Raw genomic sequence first — 18400 nt, forward strand, 5'->3', positions numbered from 1 at the left:
TGGCGCTGTAGCTCAAGTGGTAGAGCGCTGGCCTTGAGCTGAAGAGCTGAGGGACAGCGCCCAGGCCCAGAGTTCAAGCCCCACGACCGACAAAAAAAAAGAAAAATAGTAAAAGAAAAATCCACAAAAGTGTAAGAGAAGAACCAAGGAGAGAGAGTTCTGGCTAATCTCAAATAAAATAAATGGTTTGAATATCTCTGACAAGAAAGAGCAGTTTTGTGGTTTTTAACCTGGCCTCTATAAACAAGCCTAGCAGTGAAATGGATGATGCAAATCTATTAACCCACTCTCTTCATAAAAAGCTGAGCAGTTGCCTCATAAAGATGAAAATGTGTTTGTGACTTTAAATATCACTTTCTCACAATACTATGAAATTTATATAATCACAATCTCAATAAAAAATTATTTTTAAAAAAGACAACAATAAACTATCAAAAAGCTGGGGGGAAGGGGGAAAGCTGAGCAGTCAATTTTGAAAGCAATGGAGGAAGAGAAAAGGCCCATGGTTTCTCTTCCTTCCAGTTGGAAGAGGCTTGTATTGAGATTACAAAACAATTTGCAGAGATATCCTGCAATAACCAAAAGCATGTGGTGAATGTACTCGTTCTATAGGTGGCTCTCCTGCTCTCCTCTTGTGGGATCCTTTCTTCCTGATCTCTAAATAGTCAAAGTTCATTCCGTTTTTCTTGAGCCTCTTTTAATTATTCCAATCAGAACTTTTCTTTTTATTTCACCATCTCAAAAGGCTTTTATTTTTTGTTCCCTCTCAGTTGGCTAATCTTCCTTCATCCTAAAATCCTCAAAATACACTGAAAATCACATTTATCACCATTCAATACATTTTACTTAGTTTTGAGTTTCATACTGTGTATTCATATCCTAGTATTCTAGGGTATACATTAGTATTCCTCCCAAATATAATGTCTGTGGGATTTACCTATGTTATTACAAATGAGAAATGGTTACAACTTATAGGATATTTGAGATGGTCAAGCACTTGGATATTGTAAGTGTAGCCATAGTAAGCATCCCTTTGTCATTTGGTAGACATAATCATTCCATTCTATAATCAATATATGGGTAACTTATGTATGCCAAAGTGGGCTATAGATATGTGTGTATGTAATGAGAAACTGAACTTTCACAAACTTTAGTATCTCCAAATGCATGCTTATACACAGTATTCAAAATAAACTTGAGGAATAAGAAAAATAAAAGGCGTTGCAAGGCGTTTCCTCCTTTCAATTCTCCTGTGGTTAGTGTTGAAGCAATTTACTTTTCAAATACTTGTTATGTTTTCTGTTCCGTAATTGTTAATATATAAAATAATCTCATTAACTCATCCTTCCTCTTTTGTAAATGAGAATGAAAATGATTTTGTAAATGTAATACGAACTTTCAAAATTTCATTTTAGTGAAAAACTATTCTACTCATCAATAAACAGGGAAAACTAGATTTATTTAAATTTTACTTTACCTAAGGCCCTGGGAACCTTAGCATGGGGAGGAGAGGTTAACTTTCTTTTATTTCCTTTTTTATTCAGAGATAATAAAGACCAGAGAAATATTTGAAAGGACAATTGTCAAATGGGAGAGGAGAACAGAACATCTATAGACTAATTCACAAAATGACTCATGTAACCCAAAATAATGGCAGGTAAACTGCATATATAAAGTTATGACCCTATACAACCCAATATTAAAATATAACACCTTGTCCTTTAATAACCTTTGAATTTATTGTTTAGAAAAAAAAGCACAGCCTCATATCAGTTAGATTAAATTTGACCATATATTCTCTTATATTACCAACATATTCAGTCATTTGTGAAGCCCAGAAAGAGTAAAATGCACTCTTAGGACTGGTTCTCAACCTTGAAGTGCTGAGAGCTACTTTATCTTCCAGCATGGGGACAAGCACATGCACGTACATGTGAATCTGTGTTGTGTGTAAAGCTCAATATAAGCACATCATCATAAATCACACAGGGATCCACTTATTTTAACATACACAAATCAAGGCATAGCTCCGTGTGATTCCTAAAGGGATATCTGAAATGGCATTTAGCATCTTTCCTCTTACTCTGACTAAAGGCTTGGAATACTGAGGTTTCTTTCCTCCTCTCTCCTCAGAGTCACCACCGACAAGTAAGAGACTATTAGAAGCTAGTCATTAATTCAGCAAGTGATTCAAAGAGCTTAAGACTACTCATTTGATCATTTCTAAAACATGTGAGTAGCTTTAGTATTAGAATTAATTTAGTTCAATGATAAAATCCAGTCCATTTCCTTTCTATATTGCTTTACAACACTCATAAAGTAAGAGAACTATTGTTTTTATACATATTAGGCTGCCAGGACATTGCTGAGGTATGTTTCTAGCCCTGCTTTTCTATATATTAGATGACATTATTTTACTAATTAATTACAATCTATTTTGTATCCCAAACTATATACAACTAGTAAACTTTCAAATCAAATGCAGAATTTTTATAGAAAAAGTCATAAAATATTATTTTTCAAACAGTATTATAGTTGTAAAATCTAGATTACTTGGCTTGTTTGGTTTTGGCCAAGATGTATGATAGGTATATTTGTTACCTCCAAGCATCCTCATTTTATTAGGAATTTAGTTTAAATTAAATATTTAAAATTGAAGCTATTCTGGGTAGCATACACAGCTAAAATGAAGAGCTTCTGTAGCAGCAGTGACCAGATTTTAAATGTAAGGTAGATCAATAAAAAAAAATCACCAAGCACAAGCTCTATGTGTGAGTGGAATAGTTTATAATAGCTTGCAAATGACTATGTGCTTGCTGTAACCAGCTGTTCTTAAATTATGAATATGCAACCAATTCATGTTAAAGCCAAATCCCAGTACTATTTCTACAGAGAAATCCCAGTAGTTTTGCTTGTTCTACTTGTTAGCTCTGTTAAGGATACAAATAGCAGTAAGCTACTGAACAAATAGGACCAAACTATTGGCATTTCATGCACTAGGTCCATTATCACAGCAGGGAATGTCAATCATTGGTACATTCCTATAACAGCTCAGGCAATATAACAATGATCTTGTAGGAAAAAAAAATCAAAATCTCTGCAGCATATTCAAAGTCCTTCTGACAACCTAATGCTTTCTCACTACAGCCAATCAGAGTGTCAGACCTGACCTACTATAAGACTTGCACTAAGCTTGAAACATTTAAAAACATCAATCATAAAAACAAAGACAGGACATTGAATTATACAGTATTAACCTCCAGGGTTTGCATACAAAGACCTTAGATTTATTTATGTCCCAGTGAGTTAAGAGCTTCAATACACCGTTCTTTACACCAAACTGACTGCCAATTTGATGAAACTCTCTGCCCTCAGCAGGAGTGCAAGGTCTTTGATTAATGAGTGCATGTTTGTGGAAAAGCATTAAGAGGAAAAAACAGGAAAAAAAACACACAATTATATCTACACATAGTTAAAGTACCACTGCATAATCACTTCCAAACCTATCTCTTTTTCATATGTATACATCTGTACATATGTACAAAATTAGCAATGGCTCCTTCCTATATATTTTCTTCACTGTTATTATCACCAAGGCTCAACAATTTTTTTGAATAAGAACTATTTAAAAACCAAAGTATAAGCCAAATTTTATGTATCATAAAACTATTTTAACGTGTTAATGTTATCTTCAAAAACAAACTACATTACATAGTATAAATTTACATTGTATGAAAAAACTATTTTCATTTCTGATATGCAAACCTTTTAGTTTAACACACCAGAAGTATCGGGGTTATTAAATATTTTGCATCTCAAACTCTATTATGACCACCACAAATCAACGAGCATTCAAAATATATTTTAAAACTGTATAAATTCATTTAATTTTTCTACTTTCAGCAGATGTTGCCAATACTTTAGGACTCCATAAATGTAGTTGTGAGTTAATTAAATTTTAAAGCTAATAATTTTAAGCTAATATGGTCATAATTTTAAAGCTAATATGGTCAACAAAAAAATTTAGGAATCAACGTTTAAACTTGGTATGACCCTTCTGGTCAAAAGTCTACGAAATTGAATAATGAAAATGGTTAAATTGCAAGGTCCTTAATAAGACTACCATAGATCTCTCTACAAATGAACATTAAGATTCCTTTTTAAAAGTATACTTAATAAACAACTAAATTTGCCATTTTTGGCTTATATGAATATCTGCCTTGACACAAATACTCCATAAGAAAATATATTTCTTAAAAATTTAGTTTAAAGGCAAGCATCCTGTAATCCTAGCTACCTAGGAAACTAAAATCTCAAGAGCACGGTTTAAAACCAGAGTGGGCAGGCAAGTCTGTGAGACTCTTATGTCCACTAAACTAACAAAAAAGCCAGAAGTGGAGCTGTGGCTCAAGTGGTAGAGTACTCGCTTTGAGAAAAAGCATCTCAGGGACAGTGTGTAGGCCCTGAGTTCAAGCTGCAGGACCAGCACCAAAAAAAAAAAAAAAAAAAAGTTTAGTTTAAGCCTGTTGCAAAAAATTAAAAAATTAGGTTAAGGCAAGTTTAACAAGTTATAAGACTATTATACAAAAAGTCTTGAGAAAACATTATAAGCTGAAATAAATTTTAGCTGTAGTCACAGTAATGTATGACTGGAGACTATAAACATGTGATTTTAATAAAATTATAACTCTGAAATCACTCAAAGGTATATGTAGGTGCTTAAATTTTGTTTGTATTATGTAGGAGATCTTTTGCCTTTTTTTTTTTTTTTTGGTGCCAATCCTGGGGTTTGAACTCAGGGCCTGGGCGCTGTCCCTGAGCTTTTATGCTCAAGGCTAGTGCTACGTAAGCCAGAGCAGTAATTCCAACTTTAGAAAAAAAAAAAAACAAAACTTTTTACTTACTTTTTTAATGCTTAATTAATTAGAGATGAGTCTCATGGACTTGCCTGGTAGGGCTGGCTTCAAACCACAATCCTCAGGTCTCAGCCTCTGGAGTAGCTAGGATTACAGGTGTGAGCCCAGCTCATGCCCAGCTGAAATCCCTTCTAATGGATTGAATTTAGCAAAGTAAATATTCTAGCCAATGATTTCACATTTTTAACAAAACAGTAATATTAAAGTGAGATTAGAAAAGGGTTTTCAACACAGTAATAAACTATATCCTGAAATCATAACATTCAAATTATTTTACATGCATTTTTAATGTGCATTTGTCTGCATTAATACTCTTTATTCTTTCTCTTTCTCTTAACTATCTCCCATCCCACCAGCAAAATCATTCCAACAATTAGACAAAGTACAAAACACTGCACAAATGGGAAGATCAAAGTACTAATACAATAGTAAAATAGTTGGAAACTATCCATAAAAGTTACTATGACGATAAATACAATTTTACTTTAAAATCCACAGTTACTAGTAAAATAATTCTGATTATAGTTTGTTTGGATTGTGAAACAACACTTTGGTCTCCTAAGAAAATTTAAAACAAAACTGCTTATTATGTCAATAACTGTTCCTTTTCTCTTCTGATTTTCTCCTGCAATAAAAGTTTAAATAAACATTAAATCACATGAGTAAACATTTATTACATAAAGCTCAATGTTTAAGGCCTTATGATGCAAAATGTTTAATTTTACATAATAAGAAAACCTCTTAAGTCTCCTAACTAGTTAATTTGATTAATCCTTCAGAAAATTAAGTACAAAAATCATAAACCTTGATGACATAATTTCATACAAGGGTCAAAGTCACTATATTAATTTACTGGAGCTAGATCATATTTCTTCTTTGGGTAGTTTTCTAAGAATAATTAAAAAACCCAGAACCACAACTTAAAATCCCCTTCTTTGACAAATCTTTACACCTACAAGCAATCAAGTTCTGACATATTACTTTCATTAAGTTAAGGAGATAAGACAGAAATCCTGATCTCCCATGCAACTGTGATATCCTACATCTTGTATAGTAACACAAAAGTAGCAACAAAGACATTAGCAATTGCAGTTCAAGCTGGGAGTGACTGTTCTGTTTCAATTCAATGACACCACTAATGGCTTCTTAGCAGCTCCATGAAATCAACCAGCTGTCAAGTTGATGCATCAGAAGGAACAGTTATGCACTCCCATAAGAAAAAGCAACACATCAGGATGTTTGGCAAAACATCTGCTCCTTTACACTGCAGTTCTATAATAAACATGCAAACAAAGAAATGGAGAGAGGGCAACAGAATTAAAATTCCAAGCTTTCCATTGTCATATATGCATTTTAAATGAATGACTTATACAAAATAAAAACAAATTTCTCTAAAGCTGAACCCTAAGTTCCTCTATTTCTTTAAATGCTCAACATAAATACTTGTTCTTCCAAAAAAGGCAAAAATAACATAGTTACACTTAAAAAATCCACAGTAACCTATACTCACCAATTAAAAGCAACATCATGTTATATATAAAACTCCAATATGAAAAACTAAGGTATCTTTTCATTTCATAGGTAGTTAGCAGATGACACCAACAGTACTATAACACGTGGTTCCAGGACTGAATAGTCCAAAAATATTTCTTTCGCTAGTTGTTTGAAAGGGTAAATGTTGCTGTATACTAGTTTTAACACCTGACAAGAGTAAAGATAATATATTCTGGACTTTAAAAGATGTGTTTGTTCCTATTTTCTTGAAATCATTATATGAACACAACACTATTAAGTTCTCATAAAGCTTTGTTTTCAAAGCATACAATCTATTTTTTTAAACCCTGCCACCATAATCTTAAAATAAATTTCAGATATTTGTAAAATCTTACTTTTTTCTGAGACATACAAGTGTCTTAATGTTATATAAATTATTGATTTGCGCACAATAAGTACAGTGTTTACAATAGGTGTGAGACATCAAATGTACTTAACTACCATTTTCTTAAACTGCTTATCCTCTGTTGCTTGCCATTTATAATCTGCCAAATCTTCTAGTCCTTTGTGCATGTATAATTTAGGACCATCTGTTCTATGTGCTTTTAACTATTTAAACATTTTTCACCTACCTACAATTCACATAAATGGCAGACATTCAATTCATTCAAGCTTTCTATATACTATTTTACATAAAGCAAATTCCTGGATAAATAACCGATAACCCAAAGGCTGCTACAGAAATTTAAAACATACCCTCTACAATGCAAGTTTTCAATGTTAGACAAACCTTTTCACTGTATTCAGAAGTGTTTCTATTAGCTTTTTTTTTTAAGTTAATTGTAGTCAATGTTTTTCCCCAATCCAGAAGACAAAGAGAATGCAAATTAAATACAGACAGTTTCATGTCCTTGTTAGAAGAGATGTAAATATGCTGTCTGAAAATGACTAAGGGAGACAGAATTCCACTTTCCCATTCAATTTACACTGCCTCTTATTTATATACTGAGTGTATCGTTAAGTTTGATCATGTGACCAACCCAACTTTTGTGAGGTGAAAAACTATTTTAGACAATCGAATTAAAACACTAGTTTGTATTGTTTATTTTTTCATAATGGCCGAGAGTTCACAGCTAGAGATTATAAATTACCTTTTTAAATCCATTCTGCCGTTTATATAATAAACTACATTTTAACCAATCCTCTGACTTAAAATGTGCTACTAAAAATTTAAAGTATGTAGTATCTCAAAGTATTTTCAAAGGTTCTCTATTTAAGTGTAAGTAAACGAAAGGAATTTTTATTACAAGAGGAGAGGTAGGTAATCTAAGTAATGTCTGCATAAATATTACAAAAGCCAATTAAAGAAAAATCTATACGAGAACAAGAAAGTATGAGGATTGCATATATATTGTAAACGTTTAAAGAATTAAAAAACATGCATCCAAACAGTAGGTGACCACTAGACGACACAACAAAAGTTCCTATCATTTTTGTTACACGTAACCTTCCACCTGTTACCAAACCTAAAATGTGAAGGCTTTGTTGCTCCGTTTTGAGAGCAAAACACAAAATTAAGTCACACGATTTGTCAGTAGGCTATAAGCTGCACGAACGATTAAAACGGGTAAATGGAGAAAAAACACTTTTCAGAAAATTTCACGGTGAAGTTTACATGACGTCACTGGGCCCGAACATTTCCTAAACTTTGAACTTTATCCAGACACACTTTTCGCCTTTCGAGGGCTTCTTTTCCTCCCTTAAAAATGTAAAAAGAGACTTGGGGATAAAATTGCCCAAGATGGCGAAACGCTTGTTGTTTAGAGGGCAGGGGAAAAATGGAGGATATTGTAATATACACAAAGGGATAAATTTGAACAACTCGACCACAGACTGCAGCTGCTTCGCTCTCGAAGGAACCACACACAAAAGATAAATACAGGGGGAGGGAGGAGAAAACCCCCCAGCCGCGGGGCCGGCTCTGCCTCTCGCCACCAAGTTCCGATCGTGGGGTTCGTGGAAGTAGTTAGGGGGAGCCGGGAAGGCGAAAGGGGGAAGGGAACCAGCGGAGGGAGGAGAGGAGCGGAGCGCGCGGCGTGGCGGGGAAGCCGGCCGACGCAGACCGAGCCTGGTGGCGGGGGAGCCGGATCCGCAGAGCGACCCACGCGGGTGCCCGGCGCCCGCGACCGGCGCAGACCTCGCAGGTAGCCGCGCCGCGCGGGTCCACCGGCCCCACCCCCACCGCCCGGCCCCAGGGCTCCTAGCCCCGCGCTCCGCGGGCCGAGCCGGGCGGGGAGGCTCCGCTGGGGTGGGAGAGGCGCAGCCCGTCAGCCCGCGAGGCTGGAGGGGCGGAGGCAAAAGAGGGCAGCGGGAGGCGCACTGGGGCGGGGGAGAGGTGCGAAGTACCCCGGCGGGGCGGCAGCGGGTATGCCCGGCTAGGAACCCACGTCGCCACGCTGCCAGAGGGAGGTTGAAGGGGGTGGTTGTGGTGGTGGTGGTGGTGTTTACGCCGCAGCAAAACTGTTGGCGGCGACCCGAGCGCTGGACGTGGCTGGGGCAGGACGGCGGCGCGCGGCCCGGCGGCGGCCGGCACAAAGGAGGTGGACTGGCGGCTGCGGGCGGGCCCGAGAGTCGCGCGCGGCCCGACCAGACCCCGGTCCCGTTCCGGGCCAGGAGTAAAGTTTACGTTCTCCCGAGACCGCAGCCCCCCACTCCCAGGACCGCACGGGTCCGCGCCCGCCTCCCCAAACTCCGCCCGGGACCCCGAGCGGCACCCCAGCTTCCAGCCAGCACAACAAAGGGACTCGGCGACCGGCGAGGGTAAACAGCGGCGGCGGCAGGGCGGGCGGGCGCCAGGACCAGCAACTCCGGAGTCCGGGCTGCTCGCTCGCTCGCTCGCTCGCGCGAGCCCGGCCGCTCCTGTCTCTCCCACCGCCTCGCATCCCTGGGAATTTCATCCCACCCTTCACACCCGAGCATTTCGTCGAACTCACCTTCACTTCCCAACTGAGAGTTGCGGTGGATGGGATTTGTGCCTTCCCAGATGGTTTAAGGTTCCGATTTTTTAATTCCTCACCGCCTCCTTATTCCTGTTATAATTTCTGCAAGAAAAGTGTAGAGAGTTGGAGTGGAGGTGAGGTTTGTGATCGGGAAAGCCCTGGGCTCCCTCCTCCTCCGTCTTCCGCCTCTCGCTCTCTGATTAGTTCCTATCCAGCAGCAGATTGAAGCAGGAGATGATTCTTCTCAAGGTTTGTTCAGCAGCTTCACTTCTAGGCGAAGGCTTCATGAACCAAGTGACGTCAACCAACAAGGCTTCTCTCTCTCTCTCCTCTCTCTAACAATGAAAGTTGCTGTTAACAAGGGAAAAAGAGAGAGAATTGTTTATACCATTTCGGTTCCAATAATAAATGACCTATCAGCTCCTAAACGAGCCTCGTCTGGGGTGCTTCTTTCCAAGAACATTGCTTTGCGTTCGCCTTGCTCTGTCCCAGGAAAAAGTTAAGAAACTTATATGTTTTGTTTTACGTTTAAAGGAGCGAGGACAAAAATCAAACAAACAAAAAAGGTTGAAGATTTAATTTTTTAACAAAAGTAAATTGATGAATAATGAACATAGATTAACCATCTCTGCCTGAGGTTTGTAAACTCAGAAGTCTGTTGAAATCTACAAACCCGACTAAATTAATATGCGAAGGATTTGTGATTGTTAAGACTCAAAAAGCAGAACACAGACGATTCCAGGGTAAAAATGTTACTAATTTTTCACAGCTAGTTGAACAGCTACAATGTTTATGCACTGAATTAAAATAAAATTTAAATGGAAGACATTTACATAGTTACTTGTAGACGTTTAAAAGTTATACATACAGATTTATTTTTTTCCTTTCTAGTTTGGTCAGGTTAAAAATGGCTAATTACTGCAATTGAACACTTTCTTAAAAATCAGGTAATGAGTTAAGACTACCAGGGCATTAGCTCCCATCTTTAAGCTACACATACAAAATGCTATTTGACCCCCAGAATCTCAACCAACTTACTGTTTTTAACCTTCCAATTCTCTTCCAATTCTCACATTCTGCAACCAATCAAGTTAACTAAGGTAAAGTGCATGCCTTTCCCTCCAGAAGTACACCTCACAGCTTCCTAAACGTAATTTTAAAAAGCAAAACAAAAAGACCTTTAACCTTGGTAACACTTTATCACCCATTGATAGAGATAATATTTTAAATCATTGAGGTAGAGATTTTTTCCCTTAAGACGCTGAAATATCAACATTTATTACAAATTGCAAGATTTAATTTTTCAGAATGAAGAGCAAGTAAAATATAATCTATAGGAGAATCTGACCACGTATCAATATTTTATACATATGTGGATAAATGTAACTTAAAAGATGCTATTGTTTTATGTTTCCTCCTCAACCACTGGCTGTGATTTTAATTGTGCTGGAGGATCTTCATTAGTATTAACACATGGGGAGATTTCACAAAGCTGCTTCATTAGGAAGGGGGAAAAAGCTGGCAGACTAGGTCTTTTTGCATGCACTGAGAATGTCAGCCTTACCTCGGTCATTTGTAACATAATAAGTGCAAGTACAATGATTGCAATGCAGGAGCATTGGGGGAAGGGCAGAAATACTGCCTGTCTAATAGGGATATCTGAAAAGAAGGCTGCTCATTACATAGTAAAATGTATGCTAAAAATTAGTGAAGATGATGTCTCAGGAGACTGATGCTAAATAAATTAATGTGCTGATATGTTTTTAATTATTATTTTTGTAGTAGTTTATTTCATTCTCAGGATTCACATTGAGCAGCAAAGCTGTGCTAGCACTTATTGATTTTTTTCCCTGCCACATTCCCGGAATACAGATTTTAATCATTTCACTACACCACACTCAGTAATTTCATTAAAAACTGGAATCTTCCATCCCCAGAAAAGCATTTAATTTCAATGACATACAATTTCTCTTTTAGCAGCAAACTGTCTCTACAGTAAAAGCTGGCCTAAGGTTCAAATGCATAATTTAATCCTGAGTTTTCCATGCTCTGCATTCCTTTCAAGCTATAATTTCAGTAACTACCTAATAACTGTAATAAGGACAATAATGTCCTTATAATATATTATTAACTCATATTTAATTAACTCTGAGACCAAGCTCTATACATGTATGACAGGGTCAACAATTCTACCATCTCAAAATTTACTAATAATATTCCAGAAGAAAAACATCCCAAGTCGCACTCCAAAAAAGTTCCTGTATTAGTCTATAATGGTAGTCATTACTCACACAACATTTTTACTATGAGAAAGTAAATGGAATTCAGTGATATTCTATGTAAATAAAGTGCTAGGATATTGATAGGTCCACATCCATTACTGACACTTCTCTAGTCATTAGCACTACAGTTGAAAATACATGATTTTAAAAAGTAAGAAAAGCTGATTTCAAGTTGTCTTCTTTTTCATAAAGAAGTATTCTAAAACACATTTTTCTTGAAATAAAAATAAGTGGTACACTATAACTTTGTTTTAATATTTTACAAAAATATGTTCGATTTTCGTTATAGTAACTCTGTAAATCTGGTTTATAGATGACACCTTGGTTTGCCAGGCAATAATTTCATAAAGATATGTAATTTTCATTGCCTGGTTTTTAGAGAAAACCTGTGGGAGAGAACCTATACTGAAATTAAATTGTTTTATATTTTATATATGCATATGCCTAATAAACAGGCAAATTTGCTACTATATAAAATGTATAGCTATTAAATAAAAACTTATCATTCCCTTAAGTGATTTCAGAACCATGCTTCAAAAAGACTTATTTTAGTATAAATAGGTTAAAGCAAAGAAAACAGAAAAGGTGAAACAGTTCCTGTTCCACATTCAGGAAACTTAAGTTAATGGCTCTGAATATATAGTTTTTAATTGAAGTGTCTTTGATGTAATGACAGAAAATAGAATGCTCCTACTCAAGAAAATTTTTGCATAAAGAAAGTGTTGATAATGAAAAGTGACTTTAAGTTCTTTTAAAACTACATTGTTTCATCAAATGCTCTTTGTATACATTTGGAAATTTTTGTGACATCTCAAAGATGAAGTTAGATAAAAATCATTAACAAAATAGTTGGTAAGTGAAAATATACAAATAACTAAAATTTATAAATTACAATATGTCAATAATTCAAGAATGGAAGCTTTGAATTTATTAAAATGTAATTTCAAAATAATCTAATTGTTATTTAAATGCATTAATGACCCAATTTAATCTATTAATCTTTGAACTACTTTTTAAAAAATAGTAACTGGATTATTCCAGTTATTCAAGATCTTCTAAGAATTGTGTTTAAATTGTTATTTTTAATATGAATTATTCCTTTTTCATGTTGTCACACTTGATCATTCCAGAGATTAGGATGTAATCAGTTGAGTAGAAAAATCAGATAAAATAATTACTACAGTGATATTCAGTTCTGACAGCACTTACAATGCCCAAGATCATCTAATTTAGCCCTTAATCATGTATATATACAGAACTGTGAGTTTCATGATGAAGCAAATCTTTCCTATTCTTATTGATAATTCTGAAATTCTATATGTGATATACACCTATCCCACAGACTAGGCCACCACTGAGAAAAAATGATGCACTTTTTTCTGTAAAGCACCATCTGTTTTTAGGACCAAGATATATAAACAGATGGATAGATATCTTATTTACTACTATGGGGATTGCCAGTTATTCCTAAAAGAAAAAGGGATTGCTGTATATATAGTATAAAGTATATGAGGCTGACTGCAAAGAAAACAGACAAAAGATTTCAATAGTATAGCCACTGTAGTATCTTCTTTCTGTTTCAATCAGTACAGAGTAAGGAAGCTTTATCTGTTTTCATTCATTGAACAACTGAGTGCTTGCTATATGCTATATACTGTGCTAGAGGCTAAAAACACATGAAAACTCACTTTCTAGTTGATGTTGAAAGTGAATTTCCCAAGAGATTGGGGACTGATATAAAGCAAATTATAAAGATATAAATAATAAAGTTTTCAGAGAATAAAGATGGGTCAACTAAACTAAAAGAGGATTTATCAAAAATACTGTGAAACTGCCCTCAAATGCTGAAGCTTAACTGACAATTTGGCAGGTAGAGGGAGAGAGATATTATAAGAGAAAGCAACCTTAAGTGTAAATATAAAGAGCAATTTGGTCTGGTGTTTATCCACTAGTGAGAATTGAGTTTAACAGAAATATCCAGAGTGAGGGATGACAGGAATGAAGTCCTTAAAAGTCGGCACCTACGTAATGGTGAAAGTCCGAAAGTACCTTGGAAAGGTAGTTGAATTTATCCTGAGAGCCAACAAAGGTTCAAAAAGGATTAACAAGATTGACCTTGATTTGAAGGAACAACACTGTGTAATGCAAATGATAGACTACAGTCTGAAGAGATTGTTTAGCATTCCCTGAGAAAAGTGGTAAAGGATAGTGACACTGGAGGTTTTGAACCAGATATTATTCAGGTAAAATTTCAATTAGGTAACTAAAATAAATTATGGAGAGGAAAGAATGAAGTAGTAGGACAGGGATTTCTAGTTTGGGGAATTGGTCAAATGCTGGAGACATCAACTATGGCCCAAAACACATAAGGAATAACAAATCATAAGGGATTCTGGAATTAGAATTTGATATATTGTTCTGTAGGCTCCTTTTTTACTAAAAAAAAAATAATAATCGAGATCACAACTATAAAGTTTTTCAAAATGAATCTACCAGGCTCAGTCTCCCTCCCTTGTATCTTACTCTTCTCTCTACCTTACTCCTCCTTTTTTCTTTTCTTCAACTCCAAAAAGTGTTTCTGATAACATTTCTGATTAAGAGAAATTTATTTTGACTCGTTGACAGAAAATAGAACATAGCCTTGAAAAGAAGAGTGGGGTGGTAATCGTATCAGAGATAAAATATTACAAAATTTATAATAGTTGGCCATTAGTAAAAAATGAACAACAACAACAACAAAAACTAAGAATCAATCCTAGCTACTCAGGAAGCTGAGATCCAGATTGAGGCCAGCTCAGGATGAAAAGTCTACAATATTCCATCTTCAAAATAACCTGCAAAAAGCTCAAGTGAGATCCTGAATTCAATTCCTGTACTGCCAAAAGAGAAAGCTAAATTTAATAGCTGAGCTTTCTGTATTTGCTGTTGGAATAACTGTACAATAATTATGGGAGAAGCCAGTAGTAGATAAGCATATGCTTATGTGAGGCCCTATATTTAATCCCCAGGAGCCCCCAAACAAACAATAATTAATAATACACAAAATAATTTAACAGTATTACATACTTGTTATATATTATTACATATTCCTTCAGCTATTCCCCAGAAAAAATAATTTTGAATTAACAATAAAACAGAAACTTTGTACTAGAAGTGTGGCAAAATTGGTAGAGAACCTGCCTAACAACCACGAAGACTGAGTCCAAACGCTGGTACCAACAAGAAAAAAACATCCCATCAACTTAAACTTATCAGTAGCCTTATTTTCGAGTATTTGTGGAGGGACTACTGCAATATTATCACATACAAACAAAAGTTTCTAGGTGCCAGTGGTTCACACCTGTGATTCCAGCTACTCAGAAGGACAGATATAAGCATTGTGGTTTGAAACCAGTTTAGTCAACTTCAATTATCCAGCAAAACTTAGAAGTGAAGGTATGGTACAAGTAGTAGAACGCTAGCTGTGAGCAAAAAAAGCCAAACGAGTGAAAGGCCCCAAATTCAAGCCCAGTACTGTCATGAAAAAACAAGAAAAAGAGAGAGAGAAAGAGGGAAGGGAGGGGGAAGGAAGGAAGGAAGGGAGGGGGGAAGGAAGAAGAAAGGGAGGAAGGAAGGGAGGAAGAGAGGGAGGGAGGGAGGAGGTAGGGAGGGAGGGAGGGAGGGAGGAAGGAAGGGAGGAAGGAAGGAAGAAAGGAAGGAAGGAAGGGTCAAATTAATGTTTGGTGAAAGAAAAAAATCAAATTAATGTTTGCTGAGGGACAAAAACAAAACATGGAAAAAACCCACAAGGAATTATATAAAACTGTCATGCTGAAATGACTCATTTCTTTTCTTTAATTAGCTTACATTAGTTCTACAGGAGGGGATTTCATTGTTACGTTTACAATGTATTCCAAACAATCACACTTCTCTATTACTCTTTCCCTTACCCATTCCCAAAACAATTTTAATAGGTTTCATTATTCTATTTTCACAGTTGTAAACAACCCACTTCAACTGTATTCACTTTCTTTCCTCCTCTTTAGCCCAATTCTCTATCTCCCCACATCTCCCAATTAATCTAAAGCTGTCATTGAGGTTCTTCAAGCTGTTTTCACATAAACTTACAATGTATTTCAAAATTATTCACCCTCTACCTTTCCCCATTCCCCCACCCTTCCTATTCCTCTCCTAAATAATCCCTGAGCTAAATCCATGTTCTGTTTATCCATGTATGCCTGTGTGTATACAATGTATATACATGTCCATGAATATATGTTTTATATGTATAGCTTCCACATGAGTGAAAATATAAGATATAGGAAAGAGGGTGTTGAACTTGGCTTGTCTCTTTCCATATATTGAATCCATTTTCCAGTAAGTGATATGATTTAGTTTTTTGTTTATGGCTGTATAATACACATAGTATATATTTATCACATCTTCATTCATCTGTTCTGGGATTCTAGAGTGATTATATCATTTGGCTACTGTGAACAGAGCTGACATAAACATACATATGAAGCTGTCTTTCTGGTATATTAATTTATTCTCCTTCAGATATATGCCCAACAGTGGTATGGTGAGGTCCTAAGGATTATCTTTTTAGGCTTTTGAGGATTGTCTATACTGATTTCCATAGTAGTTGCACTAATTTACATTCACATCCAATGGTGTATGAATGTTAAGTTTCCCTCCTCCATCCTTGGTAATATCTGTTGTGTTTTTCTGGTTGCTAGTATTGTGAGATGGAATGGTAGTGTAGTTTTTTGTTTTAACAATGACTTATTTTCATATAAAAGAGTTAAATTGGGCTGGGAAGATGGTTTAGTAATAGAGTGCTTGCCTTACATGCATGAGGCTCTGGGTTCGATTGCTCAGCACCACATAAGCAGAAAAAAACCAGAAGTGGCACTGTGGCTCAAGTGGTAGAGTGCTAGCCTTGAGCTGAAGAGCTGAGGGGCAGTGCCCAGGCCCAGGGTTCAGGCCTCATGACCAACAAAAAAGCATGGGGGGAAGGGTTTAAATTAGGGAAGAACAGAGAAACATTTCTGTTCCTCAGGAAGAATTTGGAAGTTAAACACTCAATGTAGTTTTTACTTGCATTTATTTCCTTTATGGCTAAGGATGTTGAATATTATTTCATGCCTAAAACAGCAGTTTTAGAACTCACTACATATTTTATATATATTTTATTTATTTATTTTCCTCGGTCATGGGGCTTGAACTCTGGGCTTGGGCACTGTCCCTCAGCTCTTCAGCTCAAGGAAAGCATTCAACCGCTTGAGCCACAGTGCTGGTTTTCTAGTGATTAACTGGATAGTCTAACGGACCTTCCTGCCCCGGCTGGCTTTGAACTGTGATCCTCAGATCTTAGCCTCCTGAGTAGCTAGGATTACAAGTGTGAGCCACCAGCACCCAGCCTCATATTTTGTATTTAAAAATGTATAGATCTTAGGTCTGCCTACTGTAAATGACTAGAAACAGATAACGTATAGTACCTGAAGCACTCAAACTACAGTTCTAAACTCCATTTGCTTGTGAAAATAATTCATGGAATTAGTAACTGATTAAGTTTGGGGTAGCAATATTCAAGATGAACTTAGAACAAACACCCTATCATATAGTAAGCATGGAAAATCTGCCAGGGCTAGTGACTTATACCAGTGATCCTACTCAGGAGGCTTAAATCTGAGATCACAGTTCAAAGCCAGCCCAGGTAGGAAAGTCCATGTGAGACCCTTATCTCCAATTAACCACCAAAAATCTGGAAATGGGGCTGTGGTTCAAGTAGTAAAGTGCTAGTCTTGCACATGAAAAAGCTCAGAACAATGTCTAGGCCCTGAGTTCAAGCCCCAGAACTGATTAAAAACAACAACAAAAAAAGGACTTGGCCCATGTAATTGTAACTCCTCTGTACGGTATTTTCACAATAAAAAAAAGGGACTTGGGAGTCAATCGGAAAAGTCTTCTATCATGAATTGTTTCCTATTAGCTACACATAAGACAATATGAATATCATTAAAAACACCTGCTGATAGATCAAAACATAATGAATGTATTTTTATGAATTCACTGTCCTACTCTAAATGAAACTGAAGAAAAAAGTGATTGTTTTGGCAATGTTGGTCTTGAACCCAGGGCTTAAATCAGCTTCATATACACCAGGCATATGCATACCTGTGGAGTTTCCATGAAGGCAAAACCAAGGGAATGTAATACTATTGTCCTTATGTAGTAAATATTAAATTTACCAATTTAAAACATAACTTTTTAAAGATTAGAATGTTTTTGAAGTTTTAAAGCAAGTGCACAAACATCATTTTTTTTGGGGGGGGAGTCCAGTCGTGGGGCCTGAACTCTGGGACTGGGCGCTGTCCCTCAGCTCTTCAGCTCAAGCCTAGCGTCTACCACTTGAGCCACAGCGCCACTTCCAGCTTTTTCTTTTTGCTTATGTGGTGCTGAGGAATCGAACCCAGGGCCTCAGGCATGCAAGGCAAGTGCTCTACCACTGAGCCACCTTCCCAGCTCCACAAACATCATTTTTATGTCCTTTCCCAAAACTATTCTCTATAAACGCTTCTAACAACATGAAATTAAATGTATAAATTTTAGGAATTTTCAAAGTGGTTGTTAGTTACTACTGAAAAAATCTTTTCAAATTTAAAATTAAACATTTTTTAAATCCTCAGAACTTATAAACTCTTACTTTAGTCCCCTATTTTTTATG

The 18400-nt window shown here is 36.4% G+C and overlaps 1 protein-coding gene across 6 annotated transcripts in view; it reads right to left on the bottom strand.

Annotated features, from left to right (window-relative positions):
* Baz2b (bromodomain adjacent to zinc finger domain, 2B) overlaps nucleotides 1-9824 on the bottom strand; it is a 234560-nt gene extending 224736 nt beyond the window's left edge. For all 6 annotated transcript variants that reach the window (XM_013029108.1, XM_013029116.1, XM_013029100.1 and 3 more), the window contains exon 1: nucleotides 9404-9824. The gene's annotated coding sequence lies outside the window, so the exon portion shown is untranslated. The remainder of the gene's footprint in view (nucleotides 1-9403) is intronic.
* Between the last annotated feature and the right edge of the window lie 8576 nt (nucleotides 9825-18400).

The sequence above is a fragment of the Dipodomys ordii genome, unplaced genomic scaffold, assembly GCF_000151885.1.
Source record: "Dipodomys ordii isolate 6190 unplaced genomic scaffold, Dord_2.0 Scaffold5, whole genome shotgun sequence".
In the NCBI taxonomy this organism is placed as follows: Eukaryota; Metazoa; Chordata; class Mammalia; order Rodentia; family Heteromyidae; genus Dipodomys; species Dipodomys ordii.